This window comes from Dromiciops gliroides, chromosome 1 (genome assembly GCF_019393635.1).
Source record: "Dromiciops gliroides isolate mDroGli1 chromosome 1, mDroGli1.pri, whole genome shotgun sequence".
In the NCBI taxonomy this organism is placed as follows: Eukaryota; Metazoa; Chordata; class Mammalia; order Microbiotheria; family Microbiotheriidae; genus Dromiciops; species Dromiciops gliroides.
The window spans coordinates 453653664-453680321 of NC_057861.1; the positions used below are offsets into that span (position 1 = coordinate 453653664).

The 26658-nt window shown below is 37.4% G+C and overlaps 1 long non-coding RNA gene across 1 annotated transcript; it reads left to right on the forward strand.

Annotated features, from left to right (window-relative positions):
- Positions 1–42: 42 nt before the first annotated feature.
- Positions 43–26610, forward strand: LOC122735814. The gene is made up of 3 exons (XR_006354149.1): positions 43–255; positions 10749–10833; positions 26453–26610. It is a non-coding gene; the product is annotated as an uncharacterized LOC122735814 (long non-coding RNA).
- Positions 26611–26658: the final 48 nt, after the last annotated feature.

Here is a 26658-nt window from a genome sequence, read left to right on the forward strand (position 1 = left end):
TAAGCTAAAAAATCATTCACTGCATTATTTGTTTTGCTTTTAGTGTCCGTTGTAATATTCTCACAGGCAGTTCAAACTTGCAGGGAAGCTACAATTTTTCCATAAACAACATTTTTAAAGAGGAATGATCTGAAATTTGGGAGGATATCTAGGTAAGAAGAAGCAAATTGGGAAAGCTGGTGGTACTTTAGAAAGTCCAAAGATGTTCTGGACCTAGCAGCCTCCCTACTTCATAGTATGAATAATGGTCAACAGGTAAGTTTGCCATTTACTAGAGACTGAGTATCATGAATGTGCAGGATTTATTTTCAGATCACCAATGAGAATAGAAAAGAACTCAGCTCCAAGATCTCCAGTATTCATGAATAAGGTTGGCTGGTGTGATTAGGGCTAGAAGAGAGAGAACAATGCCAGAATTCTAGTAACAAAAATATCCTGCATTTTTGTTTTGCCAGTTGATAGAGTGGCACCTTCTTCAAGATGCCTCTGAAAAGTAGAATTCCTAGTTGACTCTATAATGGTGTGTATAGCTAGTGTTTTTTTCATCATAGTGAAATCTTAAACTGCTTAAAAGCTGCTCTCATACTATAAAGATGGAAGACTGCTACTTATTCTGAAAAAGTTGTGGTAGCTACTGCCCAATTTAGGAGCCGGGAAGTGATCCCATGGCACTGAATGGGCAGGTTTCTCAAGGTCAGAGAATTTATTTGAGTAATTCAAAGACATCAATTGGGGAGGTGTCTCATGGCAAAAGACTTAAGAGATGGTCATAGTGATGGGTTGGGTAGGATGAGGGGAATGTAGACTATGCGTGAATTCCTTTATTCATTACTGTGCATTTTGGCTACTGAATTAGGACTTTTGATTAAAAAAATGTTTTTGAGAGGTAAGGTACTTGAAAAAGTTTCCCTTAAAAAAATTATCAGTTTCAAATGAATGAAGCTGAATTGACCTTCAAGGGTTTTTTTCTTTGTCTTTGTGAATAAGTGAGAGTATCCCGTGTCTTTGATATAAACATGTAATTAGAATAATATTAAATATAAGAAAAATTCAGGTCTCAGGTATTTTGAGTGAGTCCTTTTTAAAATGATTAAATTTTATTTTTTTCACTTGAAAAAATTCTTTCCTCTCATCTCTTCTGCCCTATTGGGGGGGGGAGAGAAACAAAACCCTTGTAGGAAATATATATATAATCAAACAAACCAATTCTCATGTTATCCATGTTAAAAAAATGCCTCATACTGAGAATGATTTCCACATATTTAGATGAAATGACCTCTCAAATCTGGAGATCAGAGTCAAATACCCCAGAACATAATTTGACATTCTCCCAGGAAACTTTTTGTACTCACTCTGGGCTAATATTTCTAATATCCCCTCTCTTTTCCCCTTCTGTTGGGGCTACATCATGAGAGTAACCTGTAGTAACCGATAACTATTGCCTTGGGATAATTCCTTAAAATAGACTTCCTGCTTTGAACATTTAAAATTGGAGGGGTTTTGTTTTTGTTCAGCAATTAAATGCTAAAGGAATAAGTTGGTAAAAACAACTTATTCTAGGAGACTAATATCTGGTCACTGATTGATAAATTAGTCTGATGCTGTGGAATGCACAACCCTTCATCCATCTCTGAATAACTTGGCCCAGTATAAATATTAGAAAGTACAATGACTGCTTGTCAGGCAACTCAGCTATTTATAAAGAGATAGAATTATAATTTTATTTTTTGTTGAATTTTCATCCCCTTTCTCCTATACTATTTTAGCTTTACCTTGTGATTTCTATCACTTGGTGCTTCTCAAAATTCTTGTCAAGTGTGTTTTTTGGTGTACATGTGTGTTTGTGTGTGTTGGGGAGGTCTAATCTGTTTAATAAAAGCTGCTAGGGGCAGCTATGTGGTGCAGCGGATAGAGCACTGGCCCTGGATTCAGGAGGACCTGATTTCAAATCTGGATTCAGACACTTGACACTTACTAACTGTATGACCCTGGGCAAGTCACTTAACCCCAATTGCCTCACCAAATAAAAAAAAAAGAAAGAAAGAAAGAAAAGAAAAAGAAAAGCTGCTATATGAAAATTCCTTCTTCAGCTCATTTTACAGATGAGGAAACTGAGGAAAACAGGAATAAGAAATCACACAGGTAGCAAGTGTTTAAGGCTAGACTTGAACTCAGGAAGAGGGGTCTTCCTGACTCTAAGCCCAACACTCTATCCACCTAGCAGTCCATCCAGAGATTATTCTTACCTTAATAGATAAATGTAGTGGTGCTCTCATCTTAGTGTGCACTCTTTCCAGTGGTGCAGTCACCATTCAACTCTTGCCTGTCTCTTTTTATAACTCACCAAAGTGTATCCATCCATTACACTGGTGGCTTTCTTCTAGGTCCTGTGACATTTTATATATATCACTGTTTCATTCAGGTTTTCTGTTACCTCTTGCTACATGACTGGCACACCTCCTGTTTCAGCTGTATATCTTTTTAGATATTCTTTGCCCGGGGGCAGGTAGGTGGTGCAGTGGATAAAGCACTGGCCCTGGATTCAGGAGGACCTGAGTTCAAATTCAGCTTCAGACACTTGAAACTTACTAGCTGTGTGACTCAGGGCAAGTCACTTAATGCTCATTGCCCTGCAAAAAAAAAAAAAAAAAAGGTATTCTTTGCTCCCAGTTCATCACTGGACTCACCTTGGGCATCTCTCCAGGGACCTTAGGGTGACCCATAGTATTTCACAATTTGTAGCCAAGAAGAACTAGAATAATTTTGCCTTTTTGCTCTGGACTTGTGGCTTTATGGGTGTAGGGAACTCCTAGTATGGAAACTTCCTCCCTGATACAGATGGATAGTCCTTTGTAATTATGGGGGCATTAAGGAGTTAAGTAATTTGTCCAGTGTCACACAGTCAATAAGTCAAAAGTTGGTCTTGAAACCAGGTCTTTCTGACACCAAGTTGGACCTCCAGTCACTATTCTATGCTGCCTCTCACCAGAAAAGTATAGATGTTTTTAAAAAATGGGCTTTGTTTTTAAGGAGAAGTTTGGGGCTATTGAAAGTTTTGTGTAAGTTCCCAAGTGCCATCCAGTCTGTTCTCTTCCTTCCATTCAATTGTGGGTCGGGTTTGTTGTCTCTCTGCAGTGTCATTCCACGGTATGTGTATGTATGTAACTACTCAGTAGGATTTTTATCCAATTGAATATCATTGTCTGGTTCTATGTGAACAGCTATTCATTAGTTGCTATTCAATACATAGATTCTTTTGAGAAAAATCAGGCCACCTATCATGAGTCCCTGCTTCTCCCCAATTCTATTGCATCAAATCCCTTTAAAGTCATTCCTCATTCTTTCCTTTTTAAAATCCAATCTCTGAAGAAGTGGTAGCTTTTTTTTTTTTTTTTTTTTTTGGGTGAGGCAATTTGGGTTAAGTGACTTGCCCAGGGTCACACAGCTAGTAAGTGTCAAGCGTCTGAGGCTGGATCTGAAATCAGGTCCTCCTGACTCCAGGGCTGGTGCTCTATCCACTGTGCCACCTAGCTGCCCCAAAGTGGTAGCTTTTTTCAAAAACAGTTAAAAGGAAAATCATAGAGCTATAGCAGGAGAAGAATACTGAACAAAGGATATGCATTATGAACAACTTGAGGTGATTCAGCTGAATAAAACTCCTTTATGTAAGTTCCCCATCATGGTCCACCAGAATAGAATCAAATTCAACATATCTAAAACACAACATTATCTTTCCCTCTAAACTTACTTATCCTTCTAACTTCCACTTTTATGCTGACAGTACCACCATGCTTTAGACACCCAGGTTCACAAATTCTTCATTCTGCCTCACATACTTTAATCAGCTGCCAAGTTAAAAAAAAATTAAAATTCTATTTTCCTCAATTTTTTTATCTGTTCTTTTTTCTTTTCTCACATGTCTTACAACCTGGATCAAAACTTTATTTAAATCTTTTAAATTTAAATAAATTTAAAGATTAAAAATTTTTTAAAAAATTTAAATATTTTAAATCTTCCTGCTTCCTGCTTTTCAATCCATCTTCCACATAGGTGCCAAAATAATGTTCCTTAAAGCGTAGGCCACTTACCTGCTCAAGAATTTGAAGTGGCTTCCCTTTGCCTCTAGAATAAAATATAAACTCTCTAGCTTGACATTTAAACCATCCAAAAATACTATGTTGTCTAAATTTTGGCAGGTCTTTACCAATTTTTATCTGTTGATTGTCTTATTCTAATATTATCTTTAAGTGTTTTTCAGGTGATTTGGGGTGAGTCTCACACTAAGCTTCTACATAAGTCACTATTTCTCTACCTACACACTATTTTTTTAAAGAAACATTTTTATTTAAAGTTTTGAGTTCCAAATTCTCTCTCTCCTTCCCCCCTCCTCACCCTCCTCCCTGAAGCAGTAAGCAATCAGATATAGGTCATATATGTACAATTATATAAAACATTACCATATTAATAATTTTGTATAAGAAAACTTGAATAAAAGGAAACTATGAGAGAAAGTAAAAAATTGCATGTTTCAGCCTGTGTTCAATCAATATCAGTTCTTTTCTTGGAGGCACATAGTATGTTTCATCATTAATCCTTTGGGATTGTCTTGGATCATTTTATTGCTGAGAATAATTGTCATTCATAGTTCTTCACTGAACAATATTGCTGTCACGGTGCACAACATTCTCCTGGTTCTTCTCACTTCACTGTACATCAGTTCATGTAAGTCTTTCCAGGATTTTCCAAAGTCATCCTGTTTGTCATTTCTTATAGCAAAATAATATTGCATCATAATCATATACCACATCTTGTTTAACCATTCCCTAATTGATGGGCATTCCTTTGATTTCGAATTCTTAACCACCACAAAGAGTGCTGCTTTTTGAAATGTGGGCCTTTTCTTCTTTTTCATGATCTCTATTCTCACTATTTTAAATTCAAGATAAGATACCTTTATTCAACACCTATCATGTGCAAGACACCATGTTCTTTGCTGCAAATACTGATACAAAACCAAAAGATGATGTTGCAATACATTGTTCCCCATGCTTATCATTTCCTTAGGAATTTGAAATTCATTCATCACAGCATGTGTCAATTTGTTTATCAAATTTTATAGGGCTCCAAAGCTGGCTCTATCCAAAGGTGGATAGAGCACTGGAACTGGGGTCAGGAAGACCTATGTTCAAATCCAGCTTCAGACACTTACTAGCTGTGTGACCTTGAGCAAGTCACTTCATCCCATTTGCCTCAATTTCCTCATCTGTCAAATGAGCTAGAGAAAGAAATGGAAAATTCCTCTAGTATCTTAAGAAAACCCCAAATGGCATCATGAAGAATTGGACACTATTGAACAGCAAAGTTTAAAAAACACTATCATGCATATCTTCTCTTTCATCCTTAAAATGACCTTATGGGGTAGGCCTAAATATCTTCATTTTACAGGTGAGAAAACTGAGATACAGAAGATTAAGTGATTTGCCCAAGTTCTCATAATTAGTGTCAGAGGGGTCATCAAAATACAGGAATTCTAGAGCAGTGTTCTTTATACCATGCTGCTTCTTTTTTGAAATAGTATTTTTTCCTTCCAGTTACATAGTTTTCAACATTCATTTTTTTTTTTTAGTGAGGCAATTGGGGTTAAGTGACTTGCCCAAGGTAACACAGCTAGTAAGTGTTAAGTGTCTGAGTCCTGACTTCAGGGCCGGTACTCTATCCACTGCACCACCTAGCCACCCCTCAACATTCATTTTTGTAAAATTTTCAGTTCCGAATTTTTCCCTAACTCCCTTTGCCCCCATCTCCCCAAAATAGCAAGCAATCTGATGTAGGTTTTACAGGGTGGGCCAAGAGTCACAAAGGGGTTTCAATATTTAATAATCCCTTTATTTTTAATTTACAATGCCATAGCATCATATGCAATATATGTAGGAAATGAATTCACATTACATGTGAAAAATCTAACAAATGGTGTTATTAAAGTTATTGAAAGTTATTAAAACATCAGATCACTTTGTGACTTTTGGTCCACCCTGTATATATACAATCATGTTAAACATATTTCTATATTAGTAATGTTATAAAAGAAGAATCAGAACAAGCACAAGAAAGAAAAAAAAACAACAAAAAAGTGAAAACAGTATGCTTCTATTTGAATTCAAACTCCACAGTTCTTTTTCTGCATGTGGAAAGCATTTTCCAACATGAGTTTTTTGGCATTGTCTTAGATCATTATATTGCTGAGAAGAGCTAAGTTTATCACAGATGATTATCACACAATGTTGCTGTTATTATATACAATGTTCTCCTGGTTCTGTTCACTTCACTCAGCATCAGTTCATGTAAGTTTTTCCAGGTTTTTCTGAAATCTTCCCACTCATCATTTCTTATAGCACAATAGTATTCCATTACATTTATATATACCACAACTTATTCAGCCATTCCTGTCAATTTCCAATTCTTTGTCACCACAAAAAGATCTGCTATAAACATTTTTGTACCTGGGGGTCTCTTTCCCTTTTTAATTATCTTTTTAGGATATAGACCTAGTAGTGGCATTACTAGAATAAAGGGTATGCACTGTTTAATAGCCTTTTGGGCATAGTTACAATATGGTCGGATCAGTTTACAATTCCATGAACATTGTATTTTCCCACATTTTTTCCAATACTTATCATTTTCCTTTTTTGTCATGTGAGCCAATCTGATAGTTGTAAGGTGGCACCTCATAATTATTTCAATGTGCATCCTTCTAATCAATAGTGTTTGAGAACTATTTTTCATATGACTATAGATAGCTTTAATTTCTGCATCTGAAAATTGCCTGTTCATATCCTTTGACCATTGCTCAATTGGGGAATGACTTGTATTGCTGTAAATTTGAATTGGTTCTCTATAAATTTGAGAAATGAGGCCTTTATCAGAAACACTGGATGTAAAAAATGGTTTCCCATCTTTTTTTCTTTCCTTTTAATCTTGGCTACATTGGTTTTGTTTGTAGAAAAATTTGTAGAAGGTACATGTGTTCCTTCTGATACAGAGATATACATATGGGCAGACCTTCAGATTGTGCATCCAAGTCTTAATCTGGGTAACAGACTTTCTTCATCTAATTAATCTTTCCTGTGTGGGTGATCAGGTTAAACTCTTTTGAATGTTTATAGATCTCTTCCAGGAAGCTCTGAAATGTCTTAAGAGTTGATACAACTAGTATGTTGTCATTTACAAATAGGAACATGTGTAGAACCTGACCATCCATAGAGATTCCTCTCTAATTTGGACTCTATGCTGTACCTCCATCATCCCAGTGGTGAAAACCTTTGGTAATCATACATATGGGGCTATAAGTGATGTTACTGTGTGACCTGAAATCATTATGGTAGCTGTGAAGGCATAACAGGTACCAAGAAATTCTGATGAATTGTGGTCTAATGAAACTACTGACTGGGTTAATACTCTTCTTAGGGTGCTACAGCTATTCCAAAGAATCAAAGAAATAGCATAGCAAAGGTTTGTAGGCTGGTCTACTTGAAATCATAATGATGAACAGCTTATCACCTTGGCAAGCTGAATAAAATCCTTTTTTGCTTTCTGAGTTTGCCTCATTACTCAAGAAGAACATCAGAACAAAGATTTTTCCTTTTAACAACCTAGGAGTCCAAAAATGGTTTCCTGTTTCTTTGAAAGAAATAAGGAAATTTGGAAGAGGGGGAAGAAAAAATGCTCTGCTTTGGATATATTGAGTTTGAGGGGTATCTGAGAGATATTCAGCTTGAAATTCTAATAGTCCATTGGTGATGAGAGACTGAAGCTCTATGAGAGCCTGAGATTGGATAAATAAGTCACTGATTCATGTGTATAAAGATGATAATTGATTCATGGAAGCTAATGGGTTTTCAAGTGAAAGGGTGTAGATAAAGAAGAGAGCCCTGGGGGACACCTACATTTAGGAAGTGTAATAAAGATGATGAGTCTGTAAAGGACATTAGGAAGAAGAAGTCAGTTGGGTAGAAGTAGAACCAGAAAAGAGCAGTGTCTTGAAAATATAGAGGGTAGGGAGTATGAAGGAAGAGTAGCTGGTCAACAAGATCAAATGGAGAAGATAGGTCAAGAAGGATGAAGACCAAGAAAACCCCATCAGATTTGTCAATTAAGAGATCATTGGTGGAGTTTCAGAGCAAATGACCCACAACACAAGAGGACTAGACATTTTCTTCAGTCCTCATGACCTTTCAAAACTTTCCAAAATAGGAATTATGCACGAGAAAGATAGTGACTCTACTGTCTAAGACACCAAGAACCTTAAAGAGATAACAACCTAATAAAATAATAAAAGACTAATCCCTAACTTCTTTTCTTTTTTTTTTTAAAAACCAGCATTCGTTTTAAACATTTTGAGTTCCAGTTTCTTTCCTTCCCCACTCCCCTCATTGAGAAGGAAAGCAATTTGATATAGATTATACATATGTAGTCAGGCAAAACATATTTATACATACACACACAACCCCCCCAAAAACCAAGACCAAACCCACCAAAGTAAAAAAAAAAATGTATGCTTCAAACTGTATTGACACTCCATCAGTTCTTCCTCTGGGGTGGATGACATTTTTCATCATAAGTCCTTCAGTGTTGTCTTGGATCATTGTATTTCTGAGAATAGCTAAGTAATTCACAGTTGATCATCTTACAACATTGCTGTTACTATACAATATTTTCCTGGTGCTATTTGTTTTACTATGCATCAGTTAATGTAAGTCTTTTCAGGTTTTCCTGAGGACAACTTGCTTATCATTTCTTATAGCATAATAGTTTTTCATCACAATCATATACCACAACTTGTTCAGCCATTCTCTAATTGATGGACATTACCTCAATTTCCAATTATTTGCCACCAGAAAAGAGCTCCTAGATACAGGCCATTTTCCTTTTGTTTTTTTTTTTTTAAATCTCTTTTGGGATACCGATCCAGTAGTAGTTCTTTTTTGTCCTTCATTCTTTTTTGTTTGTTTGTTTTTTGTTTTTGTAGGGCAATGGGGGTTAAGTGACTTGCCCAGGGTCACACAACTAGTAAGTGTCAAGTGTCTGAGGCCGGATTTGAACTCAGGTCCTCCTGAATCCAGGGCCGGTGCTTTATCTACTCTGCCACCTAGCTGTGCCCCTCCCCCCTCCCCGTCCTTCATTCTTTTTTCTTTTTGCAGGGTAATGAGGGTTAAGTGACTTACAGCTAGTAAGAAGCCAAGTGTTTGAGTCCAGGTTTGAACTCAGGTCCTTCTGAATCCAGGGCTAGTGCTTTATCTACTGCTCTACCAGCTGCCCCCTGTCCTTCACTCTTTTTTTTGAGGCAATTGGGGTTAAGTGACTTGCCCAGGGTCACACAGCTAGTAAGTGTTATGTGTCTGAGGCCGGATTTGAACTCAGGTACTCCTGACTCCAGAGCCAGTGCTCTATCCACTGCGCCACCTAGCTGCCCCTTGTCCTTCACTCTTAAAGAGGACCATGACATCCAGGTGATATCAGGACTTGCACTGAATTAGATTTAAGTGAGGCAGGGCAGTGCAAGCAAAGTCACCAATGTCACTCTCTCCAGAGCCATCTGGGTCCAGTGGCAAGATATATATCATGATGACTGGAGATGGCCCTGGATGTTTAAGGCAATTGGGTTTAAATGACTTGCCCAGGGTCACATAGATAATAAGTGTCTGAGATGAGATTGGAACTCAGGTCCTCTTGACTTAAGGGCCAGTGATTTATTCACTGTGCCTCCTAGCTACCCTGGTAGTTGTATTGCTGCATCAAAGGGTATACATGCTTTTCTAGGCTTTTGAATCCCTAACTTTTGATGTGATAACTCAGCGTCCCCTCCATCACTAACCACCATAGTCTAGTAGGGCTTTATAAGCCAACACAGGAGTTTGTAACTCAACTCAAGTCTCCTCTTGTGCCACAGAAATTGGGAAATGCTGTCTGGGTCTACAGCAGCAATGGGTTGGAAGAGTGTTCAATCGAACTAAGGAAGAAAGAATTGAGGCAGAGCACCAATAGAGCTCAGGGTTCTACCAGGATTCACTGAAAAGGAACTAGCATTCAACTTAGGCCAATTCCATCTCTTTCATAAATTATTTGGGGGCAGATATCAAGGCCAATGAAAAATTAATACACTGAGATAGGAGGAGCTTGAAGGGCTAGTTCTTGGCAAATTCATTGTAAAAGGGGAAGAGTCAGAAAGTGAATGATAAATATATAACTATTAGGAAGGGGATGGAAAGCCTAAGAACTCATTCATTTAGTTGTCTATGATACCAAGTTGATCACAAAATCAGATTAAAAATGGAAAGATCTTTTATATTTGTGTCCTGTTATAGTAACTCAGATGTTTTAGCATTAATCCATTAATAGGTATAGTCTTTAAATGATAAAACTTCTATAGTCCCCTTGCCCTGATAATATAAATTTGTTTTAAAAGGAAAAAGAGGATATGATGATATCAAGATTGCTTCTTAAAGGGAATAGTCTAGCCAGACACAAACCATAAAAAGGCAAAAACTCCCTTAGCTCTATTTGATTCTGAGTAAGAGTCACAACAGCCATCATACAGAAAAGTTCCATATTATCTGCAGGGTATCTTAGCCAGGCTCAGAATTTGCCAAGTGGGAAAATTTCCTGTTCAGAAAGGAAATAGCACAGTGACTAAACTGAGTCAAAAGGCTCCTATCTTTGTTTACACTAGGTTGTCCTTTCAATTTTTCCAGGCATAGACATCTACCTGCATCAGTTCTTGGATTGGACTCCCCTTAGTCAGCACATGAGTTCTTCTTGGATCATGGACACTTCATGGTAATTCAGACAGCCATACCTGAAACCAAAACTCAGAAGTATATCAAATTACAGCCCCAAAAGATTTTTACCTCGAATTGCAATTTCATTAATTGCATCTTAGGGCTATGGTTTTTTTCTCATGTTGTAATAACAGTTGACAACGAGCATATATAAAGACATATTATTCATCTTTCAATTAAAAATTAAGAATAATCACATTTTGGGGGCAGGTAGGTGGCACAGTAGATAAAGCACTGGACCTAGATTCAGGAGGACCTGAGTTCAAATCTGGCCTCAGACACTTGACACTTATTAGCCGTGTGACCCTGGGCGAGTCACTTAACCCTCATTGCCCTGCCTCCCTCCCCAAGTCTATGTCCCCAAACCCATTTTGAGGGGAAGCTAGGTGGCACAGTGGATAAAGCACTGACCCGGGATTCAGGAGTACCTGAGTTAAAATCTAGCCTCAGACACTTGACACTTACTAGCTGTGTGACCCTGGGCAAGTCACTTAACCCTCATTGCCCTGGGGGAAAAAAGAAGAATCACATTTTTGAGTTTTGTACATACAATAAATATATGAAAGTTTACTCAAAAATCCCAGAAAAATGATGAAAACAGTAAGGCTCCAATTTGTACTGCTTATTAACCCTAAGGCAAAAATGAACTCTTTGAATCTAAGGTTTACTGTTACTAAGTTGGCTCAAAGATGTAACTTTAATCCATACTATTTATTTATCTATTTAAAAAAATTTTCACTTACTAGTATTTTTCCCAATTACATGTAAAAATAGCTTTTAACATTAATTTTTGTAAGATTTTGAGTTCCAAAATTTTCTCCCTCCATTCCTCCCTTCCCTTCCCACTCCCCAAGACAGTGAGCAATCTGATATAGGTTATGCAGTCCAATCATGCTAAACATATTTCCACATGAGTCATGTTGTGAAAGAAGAAACAGAACAAAAGGGAAAAAACATGAGAAAGAAAAAACAAAAGAACAACAAAAAAGTGAAAATAGTATGCCTCATTTTCATTTCAGGTTCCATAGTTCTTTCTCTGAAGATGGATAGCATTTTCCATCATGAGTCTTTTGGAATTGTATTGGATCATTGTATTGCTGAGAAGAGCTTAGTCTATCATAGTTGATCATCATACAATGTTGTTGTTACTGTGTATATTGTTTTCCTGGTTCTACCCACTTCACTCAGCATCAATTTATGTAAGTCTTTCCAGGTTTTTCTGAAATCTTGCTGCTCATCATTTCTTAAAGCATAATACTTTTCCATTACATTCATATAGTATAACTTGTTCAGCCATTCCATAGTTGATGAGCATCTTGTCAATTTCCAATTCTTTGCCATCACAAAAAGATCTGATATAAATATTTTTGTACATGTGGATCCTTTTCCCTTTTTTAATGATCTCTTTGGGATACAGACCTGGTAGTTGTATTGCTGGATCAAAGAGTATGTACAGTTTTATATCCCTTTGGTTATAGTTCTAAATTCTCCAGAATGGTTGGATCAATTCACAACTCCACTGACAATGCATTAGTGTTCTAATTTTCCCACATCTCCAACATTTATCATTTATCTTTTTTTGTCATATTAGCCAATCTGATAGGTGTGAAGTGGTACCTCGGAGTTAATACATGCTATTTATTAACAGGTATAATTTCATACTTTTTTTTATAAGTGATAGTCAAATAATCGATTGGATAAAATTTTACTATAAGCAAACTTGTAAGTTTCCTCACTTTGATTGGGAGTGGTTCTGGTATCACAAACTTCCATACTTCAGAATTTTACAAAATGCTGTCAGTGGGGCTAATAAGATCTTATGACCCTGCCTGAATAGAAAGTCCTAAAACCTCACAGATAAGGACAGCTTAAGAGGTCTTTGCTAGTTCCCTCCAGTTTATTATTATTATTATTATTGCTATTATCCACTTTAAAGTATATCCAATTAAATATTTACCATTTTTCAAATATTTTGACTACATTCTTAACAGCTCAATTCATAATCTAATAGTATCCAGATTAAAAGAGAAGTTACATTTGAAATAGCATTTCTGATATGTGTTTCTGAAATTTTATAATACAAGAAACACTTTAGAAACACAATACTAAGATATCCAGTATATGTTTAATAGCATGTATTAAAACATGAAACAAAACTTATTACTGGTCAGATGATATCAATTCAGTTCAATGCATTTCCCAATTATCTTAAATATTCATTCGATTACTTTTGACATTCTATACTGATTGCATTCAAGACCAATATAAGTATTTAAATTCACTAAATATTAAAATTAAATATTAAAATTCACTAAATGTTAATTTATATAGTGCTGTGCCAGGCACATTTATTATATTATTATATTATGTTATATTATTATATTATGTCATTTGATCCTCACAAAAACCTTGGGAGGAAGGTACGATTATTTTACCTTTTATTGCAGTAAACAGAGGTGAAACAACTTGCTTAAGGCTACACGATTAATACATTTCTGAGATTGGATTTGAACTCAGGTTCTTCTGATCCTTGGATTTTTTGGGGGGAGACAGTCAGGGTTAAGTGACTTGCCCAGGGTCACATAGTAAGTGTCTGAGATTGGATTTAAGCTCAGGTCCTCCTGATTCCAGGGGCAATGCTCTATTCACTATACCACCTAGCTGCCCAGTCCATGCATTTTTTCAGTATATTGCCTTAATGCCAAATATCAAATGCATTTTGCATTAAGGTTTTTTTTTTTTTTTGGTGGGGCAATGAGGGTTAAGTGACTTGCCCACAGTCAAACAGCTAGTAAGTGTCAAGTGTCTGAGGCCAGATTTGAACTCAGGTCCTCCTGAATCCAGGGCTGGTACTTTATCCACTGCACCACCTAGCTGTCTTCTTGCAGAAAGTTTTGATTTACAATTGTCCTGATAGCAGAACTAATCTCATTTTTTTTTATATTTTAATTTTTAATTTTTTTTAGAACTAATCTCATTGTAAATGAGATCACAGTATAATTTAGTTGTAGAATTTGAATTTCCTGATTCCAAACCTATCCATGGCGTTAATCTTTCATGGAGGAGGAAGAGCCAGTTTGGTGTTTGCCTTGAAGGGATCTTAGAAATTGTGAGGTATAATTTCTTTATTTTGCAAATGAGGAAACTAGTGGGATTCAGAGAGAATCAGGCAGCTAGGTGGTGTGATAGATAGATGGAGTGTTAGCTTTGGTATCAAGGATAAAATTGGACTAAAACCAACCTCAGACATTTATTAGCTCTGTGACTCTGGGCAAATCACTTATTCACCTTCAGCCTCAGTTCCCTCATCTGCAAAATGGGGATAGTTATAGAACTTTTCTCTCAGGTTTTTGTGAGGATGAAAGAAGATAATATTTGTAAAGCACTTTGAAAACTTTAAAGCATTATATAAATGCTAGCTATTATTATTATTTTATTATTATTATTATTATTATTATTGCTTAAGGTCACAATACTTATAAAAGAACAAAACTGGCACTAGAAACCATGCCTTCTGACTCTTTCCTTTTCACTGTATCTCAGATTGGGCAGTTAGGTGGTACAGTGGATAGAGAGTTGGGCCTGGAGTCAGGAAGACCTGAGTTCAAATCTAGCCTCAGACACTTCCTAGCTGTTACCCTGGGTAAATCACCTAACCCTGCTTGCCTCAGCTGCCTCATCTGTAACATGAGCTGGAGAAAGAGATGGAAAACCATTCCAGAAAACCACAAATATGGTCACAAGGGGGCAGACACAACTGTAATGACTGAAAAACAACAAAAAATATCTCAGATTTCTTTCTGTTTTTTCCTCTGAATAGTTTTAAATTGCTACAATAATTTTTATCACAATTCTTAGGCAAAGGCTCACTGCACTTGATTTTTTTCTTTAATGAATAAAAGAATTTGAGAACATTGACTGATCTATCAGGTCTTTTATTAAAAGTCAATCCACCTAGATTCTTCTCACCAATACCACGGTACAAGAAAGTTCCAGAGGGCTCATGATGGAAAAGGCTCTCCAAATCCAGGAATAAAAAAGAAAAAAAAGACTGTGGAATATGGATGCTGATTGAATCATACTATTTCTTTTGTTTTTGGTGCTGTTTTTCTTTTTTGAGGTTTTTCTTTTTTTTGCTCTGATTCTTCTCCTATAACATGACTAATGCAGAAATATGTTTAATGTTTTAAATATACATACATACATACATATATATATATGTATATATATATATATATCCTATATCAGATTACCTCCGTCGGGGGGGGGGAGGAAGGGAGAAAAATTTGAAATTGGAAATCTTATATAAATAAAATGTTGAAGACTATCTCGGCATGTAACTGGAAAATATTAAAATACTTTTATCAGTATTTTATTCTATCAGTATCAGTATAAAGAAAGTCAATCTACCATTCCAAGATAGGTGGGACTGAATACATATTCCTAAATGTGTCTAAAGCATCAATTTAAAATCGATTGTAGAGTAAATGGATGAAAGGATGCCACACCCCTTTTCTCTGAGATTTTTATACCTGTCTCATCTTCTGTTACATACAAGGATTTTGTTGTACACAGTCAGATAATGAGCCATAAGGAGTCATACTCATTTAGTAATCTTGGGTAAACAATTTAAAACTCTAGAAATCATATGGATTAGTAAAAAACAAAACAAAACTAAACAAAATCCAAAACCCTCATTGCTGCTGTGAGAACTTTGAGAGATTATAAGGAATTCAGAAAACATGATAATATTTTGAAGTACAGTAATTAATATTTTAGTCTACCCTGACCAGTCTGAAATTCCTTGGAGACATTTATACCCCAATTTCAAATCCAATTAAAATCATGTCTATTACTAAATTAACCCACGGATACTCAAATCTAAATGTAAAATGATATATTCTCCTGATGCCAATTAATTAACCAAACATGCAAAAATATATGAAAAATTATTAATGCAACAGTTTTGATATTATGCCTCAAAGCCCTTTGAGATGCTCTGACACTGGAGGGATGACAAATCAAGTAAATTCTGTGCTTCATGTAGGAGGCCTTACTAGAAAAGATTTTGTGATGTGTAAAGGTCTCAGGCATTGTGAAGAATGATCTTTTGCAAGCATATGGTGTTATAATTAGGTGTCATTGTGCGTAGAGGGTTTGAATAGGTTTAGCACCATAAAGAACTGTACTAACTAAATGGAGCTGACAATGGGTTGCTGTGGTCTATTTCTTGCCTGGATCGGGGCTTTCTCTGTGCTATCATTGCTTTTAAAGAAGAAAACAAATTTCATGTACTCGAAGATGAAAGGGCTCTCCTCTCATCTACTGTAGCTATGCCTGATAGAATCCCAGGACTGTTCTCCTTTTCCATTCAGTGTGCATGAGACTACTTAACTTATGTTTCCAGTCTCTAGCACGAAGGCGTTTTTGGCATTTTTCCAGTATCTTTGATGGCTGTGTAATGTCCCACAGCAGGAGCTATGCTTTTATCTACAGCTCAGTCACTTTTCTTCATGCTACCCTATGGGATTATCTTCTGCCACTGGCAACAAACCTTGAATTTCTTTTCCTTCAACAAAAGGATTTGTTTTAAGATGCTATTGCATATTATGCTGTAATTAATTGCAAATCTTAGGAAGCGGGGATAAGTATGAAGCTAGATATACTGATAAAGATGATCCTTTGAGCCTATGAAGAGAAGATTTTGGTTCTCATGGTGTGAAGAATACACATTTCACATCGGTTTGTATTAAAATTCTCACAGGACAATTTCATGGATTCCTGTTGAGGGCCTTGAATGCCAGACTCAGGAGTTTAAATTCTTATCCTTATAATCAGTGGGGAGCCATTGAAGATATTTGAGCATGAGCATGACATCATCAGACTTGTACATTTGGAAGATTATTTGGACAGTGGTGTGAAGCAAGGATTAGAGGAGAAGGAGGGATTGAAGGCGTGAAGACCAATTATAAGAATAACTGAAGCAAGAATGAGGATCGGAACCTGAGGAATGGTAGTGAAAATGGAAAAGAGTATATGGATAAGAGATATTAAGATAAAATTGTCAGGATGGAATATGAGGGGGCATAGGAAAGGGAAGAGCCAATGATTATGGTTGGGTCAAGTCAAAAGAACTCTCAGTTTGGAGTCAGATGATCTTGGATCAGATCCTGGCCATAAAATCTATTTCTTTCATGCCCTTTGTTAAGGTTCTAACTATTCAGGTATTGGACTCCATGTTCCTAAGGTTCCTTTCGGTACCCTAATTTTGGATGACTCTGAGGGAATGAATAATTCAAGTTTGAGCATGATTAGTTAGAAGAGGCAGTGGAATATGCAGACAGAGATTCCCATTAAGCAATTGTGTAATCTGGGAGAATTTCTTTCCATTTAAACCTCCCACAGGCCTGGGTGATTCAGAGTGGAGACAAGGTGGGACTGATTTGGGGACCTTTCTCTGCCATAAGAGACTGCCCTGTAATTTGTGGCCTTTTGGGAATTCTAAGCAATGTCAGTCAATAAACATTCATTAAGTGGCCTGCTATGTGCCAGGCACTGTGCTAAACACTTGGCATGCAAAGAGAAGCAAAAGACAGTTTCTAGATACTAACAGTGAAGCTGGAGGCTAGAGGATGGATGCAGGACCACACAAGGCTGACCAGCTGCCATGGGGGAGGATGCCGTGCCTCAGTTGGAGCCTGCTGCAGACTTAAAGCTACAGTGAATCTTGCCTAATTATAGGACTAGATGAGTGTGAGAGAGTCTCTATTTCCCTACCTCTCTTTGTTTCTGAGGAACACTGAAAGTTCTTCACCTCCCTCTATTCTCTATGAGCTGAAGGAATAAAGAAGGAATCTCCCAGGATAGAAATGAAGGTGGGGAGTTGGGAAGGAGTGAAAGATACCCAATCCCTATTTTGTTACGGAGGTTAGTATGCCTTTTTTGCTTTCATTTGAATTTCATATACATTGAAACTGCAGGGATCCATATGTCGCTTGTCTGGATAATTTGAGGACAGAGGGGAGAGAAACTGAGAACTTGAAATCTCCCAAATGTCGGGGAGGTGGAGCCAAGATAATTGTAGCAGTTACTATTTTTGTTATTAATCACTCATTCCTTAAACTTTAAACCCTGGAAACAGTAGCATGAGCTAGGAGGAGAATCTCTTTTTTTTACAAATGAAGGGCAAAAATGTCTGGCCACAATTGGGGAAACTACTTAGGTTTTACATGTTTTCTATTAGCTGTTTAGTTTAGGTACAGTAAAAAAACTGTTTTATTTTAAGACAGTGGAAAGAACACTGGCTCTAAAGCCAGATTATCTGGATTCAAATATCATGGCTGACACTTGCTATATATGTGACCTTGGAAAAGTTATTTAACTTTCTGGCAAAGATACTGGAGTGGCTTGCCATTTCCTTTCTTTTCCATCTTGTTTTACAGAAGAGGCAAACAGAGGTAAGTGACTTGCCCAGGTCACACAGCTAGTTAAGAGTCAGATGCCAGATTTGAACTCGGGAAGATGAGTCATCCTGACTCTAGGGCTGGCATTCCATCCACTATGCCATCTAGCTGTCTACATGATAAAAGCAGAAATTTGGAACAAGGGCTTGAAGGTGTTTTCATGCACATGGTTTTTGTTTTTGATTCCCGTCCCCTTCTACCCTCTCACTTCATTTGCTTGAGAAACCAAAGTATCTTTTAAAGCTTTTGTCTTGGCATCTCAGTGCCCTGCACAGTGCCCAGTAGGTGCTTAATAAATCCTTACTGATTGAATGATACTTCCTAGTTTGTCAGTATTCCTTTAAAAATTCATTTTATTTAAAAAAAATTAACAAGCATTTATTTTCTCTTTCCCACTACCCTATTAAAAAAAAAGAAAAAGAAAAAGGGTAACCTTGGTGGGGATATTCCTCTCCTATCTCCTATGCACTGAGATTCCTTAGCCCCTACAAGTGTATGTTCCATTTAACAAATCAGTCAAGGTGAACTCTATTAAGGCATTTTAAAAATAAATTTTATTTGATTTTCTAAATATCACCACAGTTTTTCCCAGAATCCCCTCTTCTTCCCCTCTCAGAGAACCATTCCATATAACAACAGCATAACATATGTACGGACATATGACACTCTAGAAAGAATCCCACTCCTTCATTCTAAGAACAGTGAGAAGGCCAATTTGTCTGAGTGGTAAAGACAAATTAAATACCTCTGGCTTCTACTTTGCTGGATGATTGTATTTGTTCCAAAAAAGTTTGGCCTCTAGAGTCAGAGTCTCCTTCTGTTGAGAAAGCCCCTTAGATACCTAAGGCCTTGGGGACTGACAAATTCTTCTAAAGACGAGAAAAGCAACTGATCATTTCTCCATGGCTGTTATTAGATGTGTGAAAAGGTTACATTTCCACTATTAAAAGAGCTAGGACTGTAACTGAAAGAGAGTTGGCACACTCATTCCTCTTATGAGAAAGAACTAGGATGTCAGTTGAGGACTTTTGCCAAAGACTGAAAAATTCCATAACTACATGCTCAGCCATACCTAGTAGGGATCATTAGACCAGTGCCTGGAAGCAACCACACAACTGCCAGAACACCATCATCTTTCCCCCCAAAATTCTCCCCTCTTCTTAATTTCTCTACTACTGTCAAGGGCACCTCCTTCCTTACAGTAGCCCAGGCTCACAACCTAAGTGTCATCCTTGACTCCTCAATTGCTTTCATTCTCCATCGATAATCTGCTGCCAACTCCTGTCACTTCCACCTTCAGAACATCTTTTGTATATGAGCCTCCTCTCCTCTGACACTGCCCCCACCCTGGTGTTGACCTTTACCATTTCAAACCTGGACTACGGTGGTAGCCTTCTGGTTGGTTTCTCTGCCTCAAGTCTCTCGCTGTGCCAGTCTATCCTCTACTCAGCTATCAAGGCAATCTTTCCAAAACACAGGTTTGACATAACACACCCTTTCCCTCTCCATTCAATAAATACCAGTGACTCCCTTTTACTTCTAGGACCAAATATAAAAATACTCTGTTTGGTTTTTAAGACTTTTCATAATCTGGCTCCAAATTGATGTTGGCCATTTTCCAATTCCTCAGAGAAGACATTCAAGCTCCAGAATATATGCATTGTCAATTGGTTGACTCCTTTACCTGGAATTCTTCTCTTCTCATATTCACCTCTTGGCTTCCTTCAAGTCTCAGCTAAAAATCTCACTTTCTGCAAGGTCTTTCCTAGTTTTCATTAATGTTTGTACCTTTCCTCTGAGATTATTTTCAATTTATCCTTTCACCCATCCATCCATCCATCCATCCATCCATCCATCCATCCATCCATCCATCCATCTGTCTGTCAACTATCTACCACCTATCTCTCTATCTCTCTACCTACTTATCTACCTATCTATCTCTTGTTTCTGCATAGATGATTACATATTGTTTCTCTCATTAGATTATAAAATCCTTGAAGATAGGGACTTTCCTGCCTTTCTTTGTATTCTCAGCCCTTAGCTCAGTGCCTGGCACATAGTAGTTGCTTAATGAATGCTTGTTGAATTAACTTGATCACCTACACAGATGACTGGATCAATTCTAGGAAGAGACTATGTTCTTGGGAGAGGCTGAATGCCATTCAAGATAGAGAGGAATAGGGCCAGTGATGACACCATCACAAGATACAGAGCAATTCTGGTAGGGAAATTCCTCTCCTATTTACCATACACTGAGGCTCCTGAAATCCTACTAGTGTATGTTTCATTTAACAAATTAGTCAGGGTGAACTGTATTAAGTGTTTTAAAAATATATTTTATTTGAATTTCTTATATCACCAGAGTTTCCCCCAGAATCCCTTCTTCTTCCTTCCCCCAACCTCAGGGTCATCCCAGATAATAAATAGTTTATTTTCTTACTGGGGAACATTTACTAAGCAGAATGTAAAGCAATAAGAATACTATAACCTTTCAACTGCAAGCATGGGGCACACTCTTCCACCAAAGTACAAGGTGTTTGTTGGGGAATATGAGCACAAACTTACACCTTATTCAGGAAGGCATAAGATAAGGCAAACTGTACCCAAGTAACTCACAACACTGTACTAGGGATGTTGATTTCAATTATTTTTTGCCCAGGAACAGTCTGCATAATAACTCATATTAATGAGTTGGGGCTGCTCCTCCATTGATGGCTCTGTATGGGCCACCCTTTTTTGGACAGTCATTGTAGGACAAGTCTGCTTCTCCATGTTTATACCACTCAGGTTGCTCCTGGATAACCTGGAAAACTAAGATAGCGATGTCCTCTTTCAGTGAAAGACAAAACTGTAAGCTTAGGATCTGCAATGGTTTTCCAGATATGGACCGCTTCTGATAGGTTATCACCTTTTGGGCAGTAGGTAGCAGTAAAAAATCTAAGGTCCTTTTCCGGATTCAACCAGAGATCTCTCCTGAGATCACTTTGCATAGGACTGACATGAGAACATAGAAGACTTCCTAATTATCAACTTTAATGCTCTCATGTCAGTCCTATGCAAAGCAGAGTTTGGGGGAAAGGATCTCATTGCCTCTTTACCTTGAGTAAGTTCTTTCCCTTTGGGGACTGTTGTCTCAGTATCCATAAATGACACAGCCACATACAAGGTTCATCTAATTGTGAATTTGAGATCAAGTTGAAGCTGCTTGAGAGGTGAGGAGGCAGGGCAAGATTTTTTATGAGAGTGTGCAAGCTTGGTCCTGCCCTTTAGAATTGTTTTGGGGGTTTTGCCTGGAGGATGAGTCCCAATTTGAGATTCCATTCTGTTCCTTCCATGTAGTTGGGAGTGGAGAGGCTAGATAAGCAGGTCTACAATTCCATGGAATTAGTTTCATGCTGAGAAGAGCAGAGAGGCTTCTGAGATATTGGGAACTCCTGGTAGGGCAAGGTAGCCTAATGAGTATAGGACCCCAGTGGGACTGTTAATGTAGTACAAACCGGGTGGAATAAAGGAAGAATTGGAACTAATTTCGAGGTACTCGGTTGGCCATACATTGTGAAGGTTTGGGATCTGGAAAAGGATAGGACCTATTGGGGCAAGACTGGTTGGCACTGGTCACTGCTGTGAAATGTCCTTAAATGTAGGGAAATCAAATGGGAGGCAGTTCTAATGCCCTTTCTTCTTCTTTCCCTTCTCCTTCCCCGCCTTCCTCATCCCTGTTTTCTCTGAGTGCTTGTTGTTGTGATCTCAGTGAATTTCAAGCCCATAGTCCTTTCTCTGATCTTTCCTTCCATTTCCTGGGCGCGGAGGGGTTGTCAGTGGGAGGATCAGAAAGGAGTATATGACTCATTTAAAATTACCTTAATGTGTTTGAATAAATCATGTGTCCATTAAGTGTAAAGTGTCTAAGTTTTATAAATGAGGTCAACCAGTCCAAAGTAGGAGGTGTCTTTAATGTGACCTCAAGGCAGAAATAAGAGATTTTTGTATTTTAGTTATTTCAGAGCATATTACAAGACAAACTCCCAGATCTGTAAAATGCCCTTTAATTTCAACTAATTGTGTTCTCTAGGTGATTAGTAAAAGTAGCATTTATGGAGATTGATGAGCTATAGTTTTAGATGAATGTGGATCCTTAGAGCACCTGTAATCTGGGATACCTTTTCTGGGGGGCTTCACATGTGAATGAGGAGGGATACAAAACATTTATATGTGATACCCAGAATAGTAATAAATTCTCTAGATGTGGAATGAGTAAGGCAACAAGCAGCAATAGTGTTACTTTCCCACTTCTGGTTCCTTTTCTCTCATAATACAGGCAAAGATTGTATTAGATTTTTTGAGGCTCTATGTCACTGTTGGCTCATATGGAATTTGCAGTCCACTAAGAAACTTAAATTACTTTTTTTTTTGGTTCTAAATTTCATCTAGCCATCTTGTAGACACAAGGCGGATTTCTGGACAGTTCAGGAGATCAGCTTCAAAATCCTTAACCTTGTTTTCAAGATTCATTTTTCATTACACGCCTACACATTATTTTACACTATAGAAAAGCTTGACAGCTTCTCTCTCTCAAGTATATAGTGATTGCCCCCTCACTTAGTTCCCAGAGTTCCTTACACCTGGCTTCTATTGATTATTTAGTGCTTTGAATTTTAGCTTTTCTTGAACATGCATCTTATCTCTCCTACCAAATTATAAATTCTTGAGGGAAGAAAACATGTTTTAGATATCCTTTTATTTCTTACAACACCTAGCACAGTATGGTGTGGGTTCATTAAATTGTTGTTGGTTTTGTTGTTGTTTGTCCTTTGTTCTTGAAGAGGACCATGACATCCAGGTGATGTCATGACTTGCAATGAATTAGATTTAAGTGAAGTAGGGCTGTACAAGGTCACCAACTTCACTCTCTCCTCCAGAGCCATCCAGGTTCAGTGTTAAGACATATATCACGGGGCAGCTAGATGGCACAGTGGATAAAGCACCAGCCTTGGATTCAGGAGGACCTGAGTTCAAATTCAGCCTCAGACATTTGACATTGTGATAAAATAATGGGATTTGACAGATGCCCAGGGGCCCCACCTGAAGACTGATTTAGAATTGATTGAATTTGGTGAGACTGAGAAACTGACTGAGACTCTACTCAAGAATGATTAGAGACCACACCTGGCTGGCCCTGAGTAGGGTGTTGTTCTCAGAGGCTGTGGACTATGCCATCAATAGGAGACGACTCTCAACCAATCAACTTGAATGACCTCCCCTTTTGGGGAGGGAGACAGGAAGTAGGAAGCAGAGGCTGGCTCGCAGGATATTTTTTTTTGTTCAGGAACCCGTGTGGTGTCAGCAGGGGCAGAACAGAGTAGAAAGATCTACTCCACATGTTCTCTATAGAAGCATGGATAGCTAAATAAAGGTGGCTTTCTCAACTTCTTTCTCTTCACTAACTTCTTCTTTTTTTTTTTTTTTTTTTGTGAGGCAATTGGGGTTTAGTGACTTGCCCAGGGTCACACAGCTAGTGTCAAATGTCTGAGGTCGGATTTGAACTCAGGTACTCCTGAATCCAGGGCCGGTGCTTTATCCACTGCGCCATCTAGCTGCCCCTCTCCACTAACTTCTAATATATTTTAACAAATCCTTAAAAGCCTAAACTCTTGCTGAATTTATCAGTAATTTTTAGCCAGTTTCCTCCCAAAACTGGGTGGGGGGGGCAGATTAGGACCCACATTAGATTTTTTTTTTTTGGTGAGGCAATTGGGGTTAAGTGACTTGTCTAGGGTCACACAGCTAGTAAGTGTTAAGTGTCTGAGGTCGGATTTGAACTCAGGTCTTCCTGACTCCAGGGCTGGTGCTCTATCCACTGTGCCACCTAGCTGCCCCCACATTAGATTTTAAACATCACAACACTTACTAGCTGTGTGACCCTGGGCAAGTCACTTAACCCTCATTGCCTAGCAAAAAACGAAAAGAAAAGAAAAGAAAAAAAAAGAAATATATTAGTACAACTGGAGATGGCCCTGGATGTTTAGGGCAATTGAAATTAAGTGACTTGCCCTGGGTCACACGGCTAGGAAGTGTCTGAGGTGAGATTTGAACTCAGGTTCTCTTGACTCCAGGACCTGTGCTCTATCCACTGTGCCACCTAGCTGACCCGTTGGGCTCATTAAATAATCATTGAATGAATTGAGAAATTAATGCAGGACAATAGGAAAATTGTAGAATGAGAAGATATTCAGTTCAGCCTATCAAGGTGTGAATAAGGTAGAATACTTTTAATTGCACATCTCAAATGCATTACCCAAATGCTAGCTGGCAGATTCAGCAAATGATTTAATGATTAGGACTATAAAGATTTACTTTGCAGTAATATCGCCTTTTCATATCACCATCTGTCAAAATCCAGAGAGATCATCTTTCCTTGACTTCTCATTCAGGAAAGTCATAAGCTGAGGTATACAAGGAAATTTTTGTCCTCCTTGAGTTTTAAGCATATTTTCTTTCGAGATGAATGATAGATATTGCCTGTGAATGCTTAATGAAATGAAACAGCAAAATATCAGCTTCCTTATCTATAATTTTATCCAAAGGGTTGAAAAATCACAGGTTTCAGCAGTAAACTCTATGTATTACAAATACTGTTACTATCCAACCAGACACACACACACACACACACACACATTATATATATATATATATATTTTTTTTTTTGGTGAAGCAATTGGGGTTAAGTGACTTGCCCAGGGTCACACAACTAGTAAGTGTTAAGTGTCTGAGACCAGCTTTGAACTCAGGTACTCCTGATTCCAGGGTCGGTGCTCTATCCACTGAGCCACCTAGCTGCCCCTCAGACATATTTGTTTTAAAAATTTTATTTGTGTTTTAGTTCAATTTGTTAAATTTGTTAGAAAACTACTCTGGCTGAACATCCCAATTTTAATTGTAAAGTATTTATTAAATATTAAATTATTTCAATGTTTAACTAGGGTAGGAAACCAAAAACATACATAATAAAATTTAAAGACAATTAAAATACATACAATATAAACTAATACAATTGGAAATTTTTTATTTAGTAAATTTATTTTGTCTGAACCTATGATTTCATCCATGTTGAGAACTACTAGTTAGAAGACTCACCCCACCAATGCAGGTATAGAACTCTTCTTTAATTAATAGTCCCAGAAAGTTGTTTGGGGGTGGGGATGGAATTGAGAAGTTGAGTGACTTGCCTAGGGTCACAAAGCCAGTATATTAGAGGCAAGATCTGAGCAGAGGTATTTCTAACTCAAAGGCCAGACCTCTGTGATTTTTGTATACCATAGTGCCTCTCATTTTAAAATTTAATAGATTTTAGAGATCAAATTCACAAAGTTCCATGTATATGTATATATACATGTATATATACATATATCTCTGAGAGAAGAACCCTAGTAGTATTTTAAAAAATGGAAAAAAAATCTCTTTAATAATTTCAAAAGTCATCAGTTACATCAAGTAGAAATTTTCAAGTAAGTTATCCAGAATGAAGTGAAAAATGTGTTGGACATTGATTTGGCAAAGAAACCACTGTTTCCATCTATATGATGACTTGAAGATGGGTGGCATATTGTGCATACATTTTACTTGTGACAGTGACTAAAGTTATCCCTGCCTTAGAAACCCTTGCAACAGGTCCCATAATTACATTTTAAATATCTAATTCTACTGACAAATACAATCTATTAAATTACAGATGAACTTTTCAGTAAATTAATCATATAATTTTCTGAACTATCTGGACCACAGCAAGTTTTGCTCAGGTTTTATGACATTGCTAAATTTCTCTCCATATGGGGAGCCATAGCCTGCATATGCCTGGTAATGCATGCATCACCACATAATGACTAATGAGGCAAGGTAAAGAAATCGAAAATCTTTTCATTCCCTTCACATGCAGCTGGTGTGTGATGCCAGATGTAAAATCATTGGGGCACTTGCCAAGTTCCCAGGATCATATCATGATTTATTTAAACTTACACAATTGAGAATAGGTCACCCTTTTGAAAATGACCAGTTTTAAGGAGACCGGCCAATAGGTGACTATAATAAGTCTTGTTAATAACATCTTGAATATGTGTGAAATATGAGATCATCATTTACATTTTTCTTTCTTTGTAGGTTGCAGCAGTACTCCTCTGAAGAAAAAGCTAATGACTCTACTTTCTAATCCCCCAAATTAAGCAGAATTACTTTATAATGAGGCACATAAATTCACTAGAGATGTAATTGAAAAATCTTTGGTATTTTGAAATAAATGCTACAGATGCCTATCTAAAGTGAATAGCAAATTGCACTTCTCCTTTAACATTCTCTCCTTTGGTACT